Here is a 15,974-nt window from a genome sequence, read left to right as displayed (position 1 = left end):
TAAAACTTGGGAACATGGAGGGAGGGAAAGAAGGAATAACATGGAGTTGAGTAGGCTTCTTTTTCAGAGAAGTGTTTAATTCGTAATAGTAAAGCCTGCACACAGCGTGAACAGGGTGGCTGATTCGTACGGGCTTCCGTGTCAGTGCCTTCATGGCTCGAAACTTGCACACAGGCAAGGGAGTACATACGCGCACGAATGCGCTAGACATCGAACCACTCGTATGCACGACTGACCTTTCGAGTCTGCTGCGCGGCCCTTTCATTGGTTGCTTGTATTTTTACCCACGAGCAACATGTGGGCTTAGCCCTGACGATTTTTGTCGTTTCGACGTGGATGCATCGAAATGAGAGAATATTATTACAGAGGCAAGTTCGCGTAAAATTGTACGGCTTCCGAAAAAGGTGTACAAAGATGAAACGTTTTCTCTTTCTTTTTTTAGCCGTAATTCCAAAAGACTGATCCGTATATACAGCTTTCAAATACTGGAATTTTTTTTATTAACATATTTTTTTTATCTCTTATCATCTTTTTAAATTTCTTATCGAGTGATCATTAGCATCTTCCAAAAAAATTTTTTTTTTACTGAAAATGGATGATCATGAAATAATACTATTGATATGTTTTTTGATTTTTAAATTGCATACTTGACAAGTTTTCTTTATTTCATACTTTATGTTGTAAAAATTCGTATAAGGATGTAGTGACATTTTGATATGTCTATGATCCAATCTATTATTTATTATATCATTTGAAATTAATTTTAACTACTTATAAAATAATCAACTATTTATTTTTATATTAATACTCTTCTAAATAAAATGCTGTTTCGAAATAGGTAATTTTAAATATTTTTACATATCTTATTTCTAATATAAAATATACCACTTGCATTTCATAAGTATAAAAGAAGTCTCTTATGTGTAAATTTTTATTCATTAAATAACGAAATTTACATAAAATTAAATGAATGATAGCTTCCATTTGCAGTTGAATGTCGTATACGACAATCCCGATCTAAATTTCTTTTCTCTTCTGAATACCCATCACGTGTAGGATGCGAGCAGTTTTAATCATCTTAGATACATCTAAAATATGTAAATATATTTATGTCTCTGATGTATTCACAGTCGCTACCAAACTTACACATTCGTATCGTTCTACAGTTGCATTTTCGAATTACGTGTACATATACGTGCCAGAATATAACGTGTTCATCGGGTGACCAAACGCGTTTGTTCATGTAACTCGTTATATTTAAATGAACTGTTGATTCGATATTGTAGCGACATGTGTGCCCACTTTTTCTTTCAAATAGACGTGAGATGGAAAACCTCTCGTGGCCTATCGAATACGAGAGTTGAATATCAAATTTAGGAGAATCCTCACGAGATCGGAATGTTTCTTTATTATATCGTTTATTTTCCTCTTCCTCTAATCTCTCTCTCTCTCTTCGAATTTTCGCATCAACAATGTTGTAAATAACGCGTGTAATTATCTCTGTCGTGAAGTTTACTCTCTGTTGAGACCAAGATATAAAATATTCGAGACTTTGCGATCGTATTCCAAACGATATTCCTCGTATGTGCTGCACGCGCAAGCACACACCCGCGTCCATGCATACGGAATAAAACGAGTGGCGCGTTTATGCAAATTAATGGCCGCTGAATTTTATGTTGCCACGATTATTGTTGGTATATCATTCCCGGGGTTACGTTTACGACTACGTGGGGAACAACCGCAGCAACAACAGTGAATGTAATTTTTTCGTAAAAATAATTATTATCTATGGGCTGCTCATTAGTAGTAGCCGCATCTTTCATCAACGGTTAGAGCAAAAAAAGAAAAAAAAAATGTTGAAGGTAGAATCTTCTTTAATTTTTATAACATATGCATTTTTAGATACAAACGATATTTTTTTTGGAGGTTGGAAAAATAAAATATAATAATATTTTTTTCACTAGATTCAACTAATATAATTCGTTAAATTTTTTTCTAATTTGAAATTGTAAATATGTTCATATATTAATCGATTATATTGATTAATAATAATAAGACGTATATTCGTTGATGCTGATTCATCTAGTTTATTAAAATCTATAAATTTAAAACTTAAGTCTCGATTTTTCGTTTTATTCAATTTCATTATAGTTTATTAAATGTTCGTTTATACATCACGATGCACACGTTCCGACGAAATTAGTTGTTGGATCGACGTACAAGAGATTGCCGTATATCGTCAAACCAATCAACATTTGACGGTTCTAATTACTACCTTTGAACGTTGGCAACGTTAATTTATTGCCACCATATACGAGCAACTGAGTGTTAAAATCACAATAGAAATTTGTCCACCAGCCCGAATTACGCGCCTGCGCACGCGTTATCTTTTTTTATTCACGAGGATCGCATGGATTCTGTTTGAGGTTAAGTTTAAAATTTCACACTTCATTGTCGTTTATCATTATCACGATAAAGCGTTTTAACATTTTTTTTCCTTGTTGAATCAAAGATCGTTGGCGAAATTAACAAGCTGATAAGGCAGAAATAAGAACAATCGGTATATCAGATTGAACAAGATAGATGGATTTTTGAATACTGTGTGTATCTCGCGAAGTTTATTGATTGTCCCGCTTACATTTCATGAATTATTTATGATGATCGTACTTGATCACGGCGATCGAATTTGATATTTCAATAAATTTTCATAAAAACGAGCCAGCTGTCATGAGAAACGAAAGAGGCATGAGAGAATAGCGAGTTAGAGAAGATTGCTTAAGAGTGGGAGCAGCTAGTAGTAGGAGTGGTGGGGGAACAGTGCGATTCTCGTTTAAAGTGCGTGATCGAAATGCAGAGGCGTTCAATTTATTACGAATTCGAAGGATAATGCTATACTTTTCAATGACTGCGTGTGTTCGGAAAAATCAAACTTTCATTCTACTCTCTGCAATCGAACAAACGATTCTGCGCAGAGACTTCGAAAAATTCTGGGAAGGGAATTCGAAAATCAAACTTCTTCAACTCAAAGAATCAGGAATTGATGTTTGCTTAAACTTTTGCGGTTGAAAAGAAAGAAATTCAACGAATTTGAAATACTCCCCTGTTCTTGATTTCCGAATATTGTCACGAAAATACGTGATATTATATCAATTGATGATTCATTAGAGATCAATTCCATAGTTGAGGAACTAAATAATGATTCAATGTTCATCGTTTAATCTGGTGTCGGAATCTGAATTGAGCTATGGCATTAACATAAATCGCCAATCATTACGTACCACGTAATTACTATCGATATAATCTTTCACAGTAAGACGATCGGTCGTTTAAAATCATTTGTAAAATGATTCATTCAACAGAATGAAGAAAATTCTTGTAATTCGTTAATATCACTTATTAAGTGCAGAAAAAAGGAAAAAATAAATATATCCGTTCCACTTAAATACAAAAGCGAATTTAAATTTTCATAGATCAAAAATATTTAAAGATTTAATTTTACAAATTCGAAAAATTGACTTGATTATTTGAAGATACATATATAAAACATACGTATAGCCATTATGCGACAATAATAATATCTTACGATAAAATATCAATAAGATAATCATCTTATTCTTCATCTATACGAGCAACTTTACAACGCCAAGTTTCCTCTTAAATTTAAGGATCGATTCAGAAGGACAAAGATAAATACCAACACGGTAAATACGATTAAACATCAAGCGCATTCGAAATTCATCCGTCTTACGTCTTCGTACAACAAAAGGGACAGGATCACGCCAGAAGGAATACATTATGGCCGATTGTGCCGCTCATTGACATCGAATCAAACGTCAGCCCCATTGCACGCGTGTGCGCGCGTGTTTACGTATCCAGCGCCATCTCCCTTTCCATCTGTACGTATAGAAGGGAATGAGTCAAGCCACAATCTCTCGGCTAAACGAGCGTCCGTTCCGCGGTACCCACGCACAATTATCGGCGCATCAATTAAGGCCGAAAAATATTAACGTTCCCAACGACGGACAGGAAAACGAAGTGCAAACAACGATAATTATTCTCCACGTAGCCGCATTCACGGGCAGACGTCCAGGCGTCGTGACGCATGATGGCATTGTTCTACCTACTCCTCTCTCCGTTGATGGTTCAACAATACGTCTAGGATGACTAAGGTAACGAGCATCTCTCTCTCTCTCATTTGGTACTTTCACCTGTGTACACCTCGTTTGATATTCAACAGAGGGAACAGTGCGGTTCGTGCACAGTAGATTCTCTCTTTCCATGGGATAATCTGAAAAAAAGGAAAGAAAAGAAAATAAAACGCACGGTGAATCGGTGAAGGATGACGCATGCGGTAACAAAGAAGGTTCATCTACCGAGAAAACATGCTCGTCCAAGGCAGGAAAGGATCACTAATTCGTGGCGGATAATTCGAGCTTTCTGGTCTTCTTCGTTGGTATGACGATATAAGAGAATGACGTTTCAATTTTCGATTGATGTGTCTTTTAGTCAACCTCTGTCTGCTTTGAGGTTATGTCGGTTTTGTTTTCAGAAGAAACTTCAAACACATAAACATAGTCTTCTAAATGGCGCTTCTTTTCAGACGGAGGAAGGAAAATCTTCGATACCTGTCTTGCCTTCTCATCAGAATTTTTGTGCAACGTTTTAAGTCAAGACTTATGTTTCGAAAATTATATTTTGCAAACATTGTCTTTCTATAGAATTTTTGTAAATATGTAAGAATATCATGAATATATTGCAGGTTATGAGAATCTCTTATTTAAAAGAAAAAATAATTGGAATTTTATCTATATCAAAATCTTGATCTTTTTTTCTATTTCTCAATATCATGATTTCTTTTTCGTTAAAATTCCCACCTAAAATGTAAAAATTCTACAAAACTCAATACGAGTTTTTTTAAATATTTTTTTCTTTATATACAATTATAGTAATTCCAGTTATAGTAAGTCCAATTAAGGTATGTTCGCTTAAATGACCATTCTCTCCATATCTGAACATATCCTTGAGAACCGCTGCGTCAAATTAGAAACCGCTCATAAAGATATTTGGACGAATTTTAAAGATTGACTGGTCAGAAATTAATTCTCTTAACACGCATACGAAGAGAAAAACGTGAGTTAAGCCTCTGAATAGAAACGTCTTTTTAGTCAGCAAGAAATGCTTCGGAATGATCGTGATATGGCAAATGTTTGAAATGACTCCTAACAAGGAAAGGATTCCGAATGAATTGTATACACAAGCGCACAAACTTATCGGATCCATCGTCTGTGCGCGCATGCGCGCACACACGTAAACAGTTGGCAGCAGAAATGCGGCTATCTTGATTGGATGATGATGCAAAGGTTTGAAAGGATAGGCAAGAGGGGATACGTCGGATTGGGACCGAAGCAAAGAGGGACAAGAGGACTGACTTGTTGGCTTTTAATTGCTCGCTTTTACTTTATTTCCTTTTTGCAACTGGATGGGGTTCGGCTAGGGGATCTAGCGGCTTTGATGGTCACGTATCGTTATTAGTGCTGATAGGTCTTTCGTATTCGGGACAGTGTGTTCTCATGCGGAAATTCTGCGATAGGATGGTAATGATGATCATCGAATATTTGGTTATTAAAAATAAAAAAAAATTGTGATTGTTGAAAAAATTAATAAAAAGATAAAAAGATAAAATTATAATCAAAAATTTAAAAATAAAAAAAATACATTTTAGATTATTCATTGGTGTACAGGTTTTGATGGTATATTAATTTTTCACCCTATTAAATTTTGTATTATGATAGATAAATGGCCTGATAATGTATATACATGTGTGTCATACATATTCATCCATAACGAGATTGGACATTTCTGAGAATTCGAAAGAATGTTTAAAAAAAAGATTAAATCTTTGGAAAATGAATCTTTGATTTTCTTTAATCTTCCATAATAAAAGAAGATTTTTATATTTGTACAAAAATTGTATGATATGAAAAAATTAAATTATTCGAAAATAATGAAATCTCAAGAGTACAAAGATCTTTCTTTATACGCAACCAATATTCATCAAAAAAATGTGAAAACTTTGAGAAAAAATAAAAACAAAAATACGAATTGAGAGAAGTAAGAAAAGTCATCGAATTGATCAAACAAAGAAGGAAAATGTAATTGCATGGTTTCTGAGAGTTTTACTCCTAGATGTAGTAGCCGAGGGAAAGGAACCAGATCCAAAGGTCAAACTAGTCGCTTCTGCTAGTGACGTTCTCCAACCGATCGAACGTTAATATAGAGAGAATATACGTAGTAGAAATCGATAGCAATCTACTGTAAATCTTGCATGTAAATACGGTTGGGTTAGTATCGAGCCAAACAAGAGTTCAGGTCCCTTAACTAAACTGTCCTTCGAAAAGCAATTCCTTGCTTGGAAAACGATTTATTTACGAGAATATTCCTCGACCATAAAGCCCAATTTTTCTTTCTTTCTCGCCTCTGCTTCTTATCTTCTTTATCCACACAATGATACAAATGGTGATTACTGGATTTTTAATAATATCCATCCAATGCCATATTTTCTTAAGAAGGAGATATATCGTAAGAAAAAGGATATCTGGGAAAAACGATTAATCAAATAAATGGATCTTAATAATTTTTAGATATTTTATTTATCGAAGAATTATATATGTGTATACAAATTTTTTATTATTTGTGAAAACAATTGTTAGAAATTTATCATTGGATAAACATATACTCTTCAAACATTTCAATCTCCACTTGTTCCTACACACTTTTTATCACATTTTCGAGTCACGAATTCTTGAACTATATTAGAGTGTCCCTTTGAATATTACATCCTCGAATCGAGCGGGGGCCGAGTTAAGAAAATTTAGTGGCTGCCAACTTTATTAGGCACGATTATATTAGGCCTGTAAGCCGTCAGTGATTTATAAAGTCGCCTCTCTTAAGCACGCACACGAATCGTTCGTATCCAAACGTGTATGCGTACGAATTTGTGTATATATCCTCGTGCATGTATTAGTAGTTGCCATATGGCAAAGAACGTGGTAAATCATTCCTCGTTAACCGCGCGCGGTCTTAAGCTCGTTATAAAGCGAAGTTTAAACTTTTTAAGCGTGCAAAATACGCAGGAGTGAAGCCGACAAAAAATCAGCTACTGATGCTGACAGTGTTTATCAACGGTCGTAGTATGATTTTGATGTCATTGGTGGTAGTGGTATGCGTTAGGGATTTGGGGATCAACGATGACACGAGCCTGAGAGAAAAAAGGCTGGTTTATTTTTCTATGACATTCGACACCGTTTCAAGATCACCTTGCCCATGTTTACATGTTGTGTATATATATATATATATATATATATATATATATATATATATATATATATATATATATATATATACACGTTTATTATATATATGAAACGCGTTTCTCGAGGATGCTTGAAACGTTTGCAGATAAAGGTAAAATATGTAAAGTGCGTAAATACGCTTAAAAAGCTTAAAAAGAGGTCTCTATTGCATTTACATGAAGGGATTAAATGAAAGGCCGTATGGCTCGACAACGGGGAATCAGGGAAGACAAGTTGCAAAGATAAAACGCTCCGCCCCAAGTTTGTCGAAACAATTGCTTATGGAGTGATGCGAAAACGACTAGTAAAACGATCAAACGAAGGACGAGTTTATGCCAAGTAGGGATTCCCTGCTGGAGCACGCGTTTCGAGTGCTTTTCAACGCGCTCTCTAACGGGCGCCATTGTGAAACGACAATTAATGACAAAAAAGGCAATTGAACTCTGAACCCATAAACTGGAGAGAGAGTGTTATCAAAGTATCGATATCCTGTGAATATTCGACGAGGATACGCAATGAAGAGAGAATTTCTCCTCCTAATGAAGAGAAAATTAATTTGCCAGCGATTTCGATTTAAGAGTCTCGTTCTGATTTTATCGATTGAATATATAAAAACTCGTTTCTCGTCTTTGAAACATCATCAGACTAGAAAAACACTTTAACCGACGTTTTGTAACGAAACTTAACGATTATTCCCTTTCCTCTTCATCCCAGCTTCCTTCTCTTTATCTTTTTCCTTCTCTTTTTTTCTTTTTCCTCCTTGTAACTTTCTTTCCTTTGTTTAATATCAATTACACGGATTTGTCTCAAGTCTCAGCGTGTTTCCCCGCATCCGCAGCCGTACAATCTGACTTTTCTCTCTCTCTCTTTCTCTTTCTCTTTCTCTTTCTCTGTACCCGAGGCGCATCTCTTGTTTTCAGTGGCTTCGTGACTTGGAAGGAGAAGGACGGTTAATTGGTAGGAGATAGTGGCAGTGGTGGTGTGTGACAATCACGGTACAGCAATGCGCCTTCCCTATCCACTTCTCGTTTGTTCCACGCTATGCTTGTCTCTCTTCGCCTTCCCCTCCCTTTCGAAGAAGCGGCTTCACGGACGAAGAGAAAGAGATCCGCACGGTTAGAACGGCACAATATAATGAGCGGCGAAAGGAAGAGAATGTCGATTGCAAATCTCGTCGATGCTGAATAATCGGGATCCTCCGCTCATCCTCTTTCTCTCTCTCTCTCTCTCTTTCTCGCGCATACCGTGTATGTATCTGAATCTCTTTTGCTCTCTCTCTCTCTTTCTCTCTCTCATTCAAAGAATTCTTTGTGTACTTGTCTCTTTGAATCTCACACACTCCTCGCCACGCTCTCTCACGCTTCTTCAGATCCTACCTTCTCTCACTCTTCAATTGCATTCTCATCCATTCTCCTATCGGCATCCTTATCTATCGATGGATGGATAGCCTCACCCGCACCTCTCGTGATTCTCATCGATATTCACCTGTTCAGTTACATACCCTGGTCTATCGTTCACAGGCCGACTAATGGCAGCACTATCTTTGCTAGATTCTCTTATGCGTGTTTTAAAAAGCTTTATATGATTTTTTATCGAATTTATTCAAAATCGATTCTCGATATTCTCGATATTTACACACCTTTTTATTTTAACCATGGAACATGTGACTTAACGTTTATCTAATTGTTAATCGTTAAATGATTTTTTTTTAAATTTTAAATTGATTTTAATTTTGAAAAAATTTTTCTACGAAATATTTCGATAATAAAAACAAAAAACTCAAGGCATTAATAATATTTTATTTTTACTTGACAGTCGCTGTTTCGAAAGTATTGTAACGGTGCCTTTGATATCTCTGAAGAGGTTTTTTTCGAAAGATGAGAAGAGACTCGTATCAAATACGACCGATATACCATCGCAGCCGTAGATCGTAAAAAGCCTATACGTATGCTATATATGCGCGTGCATTTAGTTTTCTGTTATTGCTGGTGAGTACTTGTGTTCCGCGCTGGCTAATTAAAAGACCCTCTCTTTCTCTCTTCGTCTGTCGTATTGTCCAACGAGAGGAGTCCAATTGATATTGCCGCTTGGATCGCAGCTATGATACTCGAAATTGATACTGGGAACAGACAAATTAATTTCGAGCCCGTCGTCCAACCCTCTACGTGTTCCCAGCGGATTATATGCTCACTTTTTTCCATCTAAAAAAAAAAAAAAAAAAAAAATTATGAAATAAAACGAAACACGATCCGCCAACCGATGTCTCGATTCTGTTAACAAGCTTATTTCCTGTATCTCTGTTAATTATTCGACTACCATGCGTGTAACTTACCATGTCGAGGATTTTAATTAATTTTCTATGGAAAATCGCGTACACGCTTTGATAATCATCAGAGGCTACAAATCATGCGTTCATAAAATACAACAGCACTTTCAGAGGTAATATGAACGGCCGTCGCGCATACGCTACGTTTCCCACTTGATAATAGATTCTCGATAATAGAGGTTTTAAAACGGACGTTGATGGACAGAATGGCGGTGAAAACTATGCCAACGAAAAAAGGTTAACAAGTTGGTCCCGAGACAAATGAATTCGAAACATCGAACACTGTTCCGATTTCCACAGAAAAGAATGAACCGGTGACCTCGACACGGAAAGGAATATAACCCAGCTTTTCTCTGTCCTCCTGGGCTTTCCTTCTCTTTCTTCTTTTTAGTTCCCCTTATTACAAGAATGCATCGAGAGATTCAGACGACGTAGCCGGCTTTGTACGGGCTAGCTAATTATCATTCGTGCACGCGCTAACAAGTCGCGTTTTACCGTAAATGGAATCGCGGTATAGCTGAATCGACACTGCGCATGCGCGTACATGGACGTGGCCTAGCGACCGCGCACAAATAAATGGTTGTGTTAGTATATATCGGGATTATCTATCTCCTAGCTAACCTTACTATATAGATGTGGAGACTTGAAAAATGATTTGCCGAGTTACGAGCACATTTTAAGTCTTTTTGTGTATATAAAACTTTAACGTTTATCCGTCGTATTTTTATTTTCTTTGGGAATGAAGAAAGAATTTTTTGGCAAAATTCTTTATTCTATAATACTTTTCCTATAATTTTATTCTATAATTATTCGCGATTGTCAGCTATTCGTACAATATCATTAACAAAACGAGTAACTATTATCGTGCGCATCTGTTTATGCATACCAAAGAAAATTGCATGAAAGATTCATATTCATGCAAATATAAATGAATCCTTTTTTTTTTCTTTTTTTTTTTATTTCCCTCCTTACTTTTCTCCAACTTACTTTCTTTTTTCTTCCTTTTCGCTCCGCTTTTTAATTCGAACTTTGGCAAAACGAACACAGAAAAAACGCAGTACGTGTCTTCGCGGAAAAAAGCATTGTCTTGGTCCTTTTTCCCTTCCCTCTACTGAATATCTAGTCTACGCCAAAGGAACAGTCTTTGGAATGGAAACAAAGCGCAAGTATAATCCTGACGGAAAAATACAGGTTTTTAATTAAATTGCGTGAAGGCTTGTATTCTGGGATGGGGAGGAGAATGGGCGCGAACGTGATTATTCGCAGAATAGGCATGTTTGCCGAACACTTTGTGTCTGTCGAAAGCGGAGAATTAAATCAGAACGGATAATAGAGATTATAAATCAAATGATATTTGATGCACGGTTTGATATCGGATATTGACTTTGGATAGATGACTTAGATAGCAAACTATCTTTTCCTTTTTTTTTATGTTCTCAATTACAATGAAAAAGTTAATGGTTAGAATATATCGAAAATTAGTCTCAAGCATTAATTTTTATTATTGAAAAACTCTCGTTGAAAGTGAAGACTGTTGAATAATCACTTTCAAAAGAAGTTTTACTTTCAAATATATCTTAAGAAAACTATGATGCATCATATATAAATTCACCTGTTATTCTATCCATTAATTCCAAAATTATAATATCATGTTCGGCAAGTATGATGCCTGTATTTAATAATATAAGTACGTTTCGAAGCAATCTTTAGAAGATTCTGAATAGTAGAAAAAAAAAAAAATTGTAAAAGCAATCGTTTGAAGTTTATCTCATGTGGATGAAATCTGTTACTGAACTGGATATAATTGGTCATAACAAAAATTCTTTCCACTTTGGTGATTATAATCCAGTGAACCGTCGAAAGCATTATAGGTAGCAGTCGATCCAGCCTATTTTACCTTTTTAGTATGCGAATGCTACGTGAATTAACGAAGTGGAAAAAGAAAACTCGACTATAAAGAACCAAATCTGACATCCCCTTTTATCTGTACATCCAATCGTATGAAGGCAGGTACTTGTCATTCCACATGCGATACAGGCGCCCTTTTGAAGAGAAGATACAATGGTATATCATTGACGATTCGTGTCCCTCTCTCTCTCTCTCTCTCTCCTTCATTTCTTATTAAATAATAATATAAAATTGTTTAAAAAATTAACCGAAATAATTATAGACGATATTTATAATTAATATATATCAACGGGCCGTCGAATCCATTGAAAATAATTCATTGGTCGTATTAGATTCGGCCGATATTTCATTTACGTAACCATGTAACTTTTTTCCATTCGTTGATTTTCCCCAGCTGTGCCCCGCCTCTACACAGTTTTCCACGAAAGAGAACGCGGAGAACGAACGAAGACCACGAACCCCCGAAGAAATTAAAACTCTCTTTCCGGTTTCACTCGTTCTCTTCTTCTTACCGATGTGTATATACGATACATTGGAAATACCCCGAGCTGTTGCCCCTATCAAAGGAGAAAGAGAGAGAGTGAGAAAGAGACATAGATAGACATCTTGCCCGAAGAGGTGGTCTGTTCTTGCAAGTGGATACGAGTACAGGAGTTAGGGGTTAGAGCAGTGGAGGGGGAAACAGAAGAAAGAGGAGAACTAAGGAAAGAGGAAGAATCCCCCGGAGGAATTTAACGCATGGATGAAGCCGTACCGTCGTGGAAGGGATACGTAGTTCTGCGTGTATATACCTGTCTTTCTATATAACGTAAAGTAAATAAGGTTTCCCTTTTTCTCTCTCTCCCTCTCTCAAGTCTTCCTTCCCGCTTTATCTCCAAATGTTCTCTGTTGGTTCCTCTCTCTTGCCACGGCCCGAGGCAAGTTTTGAAACTTTTAAGCGGATTTCGTCTCGCCAGTATAAGGACGTATATGCTCGTCAATCTTGCCCTCGTGTAAAATTGGGCATTCTTCCCTGGCATGGCGTATTGTGCCAGCGCTACGTGATTGGCTACGTGGCAGCACGCGAATGCATCCAGGTGCACGCGCTTCTTCTCCATGAGCAAGATATATATATATATATATATACCTACTAGGTTGGGCTGGCATCGACATCGGACGACTTAATGCTACGAGCGTTCCCTCGGCCGAGCTTTCGAGATTCGACGATGCTCTTACGCGGAAGAATGCGCGGGTATTATTTAGTTATATTGCTGCATAAGCTGTTAGAGGTGCTGGATTGAATAATGGATCAGGCTTGTCGGAAAAGACGACATTTTTTTTAGTACGGTGATCAAGATTGTTATAGTGGAGGCTGTGTATCGTTCCAAATTGTTATAATAATTTGTGTTATATTTGGTAGAATAGAATTAAATAGATTGTGTTTGTCTTTTGTTAAATTTTGTTATATCTTGGTCTGTATTCCCTTTGTTTTTCCATTTATTAGAAAAATTTATGATTTATTTTTTTTTAAGCCATTCATATAAAAATTCGGAAAGAAAGAAAGAAGAATAAGTAAGTGTTAAGTAAAAAATTTCAGGATTTTCTTTTCAGTTTCTAACGAAAAGTTTTGCGGCGGATATTCATTCGTAATGCAGATTTCGCGCCTTCTCGAAAAGATCTCGAATCTATGGATCTATGGAGAATGAAGGTTGTTGTAACAGTTGGTCGGTCAATTTCCCACAGATTCTCTGATCCTTCACAAGTGCGAATCCAGCTTTGCTATATCCAGCTTTGCCGCCACACTATTATGCGCGTAAACATGTACGTGGTTTAGTAGCGCCACTATGACAAATGAGCGCGTGAAAGGGACAGAGAACTCGAGATGAGGCGAAATATCGAGAAAGGAAACAAAATGATGGAGCAAAAAGTCGAATGAAACGAAAGGCATGAACCCTTCCCCCAAAGAAAAAAAAAAAAAACATCGAGGAAAGATTATAGAAATAAGTCGCGCAACAAAGCGGAATTAACACAAATAGATGCGTTGAAATTTAATTGCAACGAAATTAGTAAATTCTCACAAGCGTCAATTACCTTCACTGACACAGATTAACTTTGCTCGATTGGTCTTATTAAAGTAGAACGGAAAAGTTCCCTTAAGCTTCTGAAATCACTTTTGACATTATTAAATACTATTAGCCAAACTTTCTCGACGTTAAATTAAGCTTGTTAAAACATCGATAAATTCTTCGTAAAAGTTTCCAAACTTTCGGCGGTTTATCTATCTATCTCGTGTCAAAAAAAAAAGAAAAGAAAATGCGAATCAGTCGATAAAAAAAATATTTGCAAATACGCGGTATATTCATCAGCGTGAAAGATAGAGAGACAGCGAAGGAAAGAATGGATGAAAGAGGAAAGAAGAAGAGGCACCATTTTCAAGAGTACGAACGACAGTACGGTACCTTGAATGCCACACCGCGCATCCCACAACAGTTTGCGAAAATTACTGCTGTCATTTGCCGTCGGCTTTGTTCTTACTGTGTTCCGGTATTAGTGCGCCCATATACTTATTTCCATGTACACGTACACGCGCAGCATTTGATATACATACACGCGCGTAGAGGAGCGTGATGTACACGTACACACGTAGCCAGGCGTTGGTATTATTGCGAGCGAGCATGCTCGAAGCAATTTCCGATCCGCCTTCCTCGCTCTATCCACTCGGCCCCTTCCTCTTTACACTCCTCCCCTCTCCCTCGACTCCTGAACCACTTCCTCCTATGTCCATCCTATCTCCACGTCCTAAGCCCCTGAATGCATCCGCCGGTGCGCACGTTCATCCCAATCGGTTGTATTTGCACTTAATTGCTTCTAGTAAGGTATTATTACCGCGCGTTTAAAAGTATACGTCCCTTTGCATAGGAAACGAAACGCAGCTTTCATTACTGTGCCGTGTTGGATATCGCGTCAATGGAATAGAGAATAGGCATTGGGCGCATACGACCATTGGATAATGGTGACACCAGCGTAATTTATGTCACGTAATTTTTATTCTGTTTTTTTTTTTTTTTAAATAAAATATACCATATACTACTTTCGTTTTCTTGGAAATCCAATATATCGATCGAGAAATTTTCACTCCCTACGCGAAGTTTAAATGGGCAAATCGAGACGAAATTATTTAGAATTATTTTATTTAGCGGATTTCTCTATGTTATTTAACCGGTGCTCGTATTAACGTGTTATAATTAATGTATCGCATGCAATTCAGTCAGTTTGCTAATTCGTTTTCTCGTGCTGTTTTATGCAGACGGTCAATGAAATATTCCTCTCTCATAGGGGAAGGATTCGCGGCCATTCGCGTTTGTCGATTAATCGATAGAAAATGCGTGGACGAGACGCGGATTCGATTAAAATCCCGCGTTTTCAAATGACATCGTCAAATCGTGTTCGTTCACTTGGATGAACGAGGCGAAATTTCACGCGTTGACAATCTGACGTGCCATCTCGAAATTGATCATATACATCATTATGTACGCGATTTCGCCCCCCCCCGTGTATTTTGTATACTGATTTAATTTGTTGGAATAATTATTTAACATCGATGATCCGATTAAAAATATATTCTTTATTATTTTCTAATTAACGTGATGTAGTTAAAATTGTCATTTTGCAACAAAAAAATCGAGTTAATTTTTTCAATTTTTCTTATCTTGTGGATGAAGAGAAATCGTAAATAATAAGTAAGAGAGTCATAATTCGAAAAAGAACATTGATTTAATCTTTTTAAGCGATATTGCTTATAAATTTATTGATTTCGTGACTATCATCGTGATTGCTGTCATTCGTTTTTATTTCTAACGCATATCCTATATTTTTAAAAGAATAGGAAAAAATATATAATTTAAAATCTTTTCATCAATAAATTTAAATTTTCTTTAAAAAAATATTTATCGTAACGATTATATTTAATTAAATTATCCAATTGTTAGAATTCGTGATTAAAATTGAATTAAGGATTTTATTACGAATCTTTCAATTGTAAATAATACATGTTCATTGAATTGTATTCTCACAAATGAAAATCTATATTTATCGTCAAAAATAACGTACATTTATTGTTAATTCCTTCCATAATAACATATTCATTATTACGTTACATCCACCTCTTCTTAACTCATTAAAATAATAGTTTGAAAATGTATGAGAGTTTTAAATGTATTAAGTTCGAAAAGTTATAATTAATGAACAATAGACACGTTAAAAATGATATCGCTTCATCCTCGAGCATCTGAAGATCGCGAGTTTCGCACGTGCGATTATTGCGTCATCATCTAACTTGATGCAAAATATTACGTAATTTTGCTTGAAAAAAACCGCAAAAGTGAATTTACATTGAAAGATAGACGGAA

The 15,974-nt window shown here is 36.2% G+C and overlaps 1 protein-coding gene and 1 long non-coding RNA gene across 4 annotated transcripts in view; both read left to right on the top strand.

The window, feature by feature from the left end:
* Window positions 1-15,974, top strand: part of LOC108001643 (uncharacterized) — a 97,852-nt gene that overhangs the window by 37,334 nt on the left and 44,544 nt on the right. The gene's annotated exons all lie outside the window — the stretch shown is intronic.
* On the top strand, window positions 924-5,910 carry LOC133666801 (uncharacterized). The gene is made up of 2 exons (XR_009831486.1): window positions 924-4,169; window positions 4,238-5,910. It is a non-coding gene; the product is annotated as an uncharacterized LOC133666801 (long non-coding RNA).

Source organism: Apis cerana, linkage group LG1 (assembly GCF_029169275.1).
Source record: "Apis cerana isolate GH-2021 linkage group LG1, AcerK_1.0, whole genome shotgun sequence".
Classification (NCBI taxonomy): domain Eukaryota; kingdom Metazoa; phylum Arthropoda; class Insecta; order Hymenoptera; family Apidae; genus Apis; species Apis cerana.
This window is presented reverse-complemented; position numbering and strand designations above follow the sequence as displayed.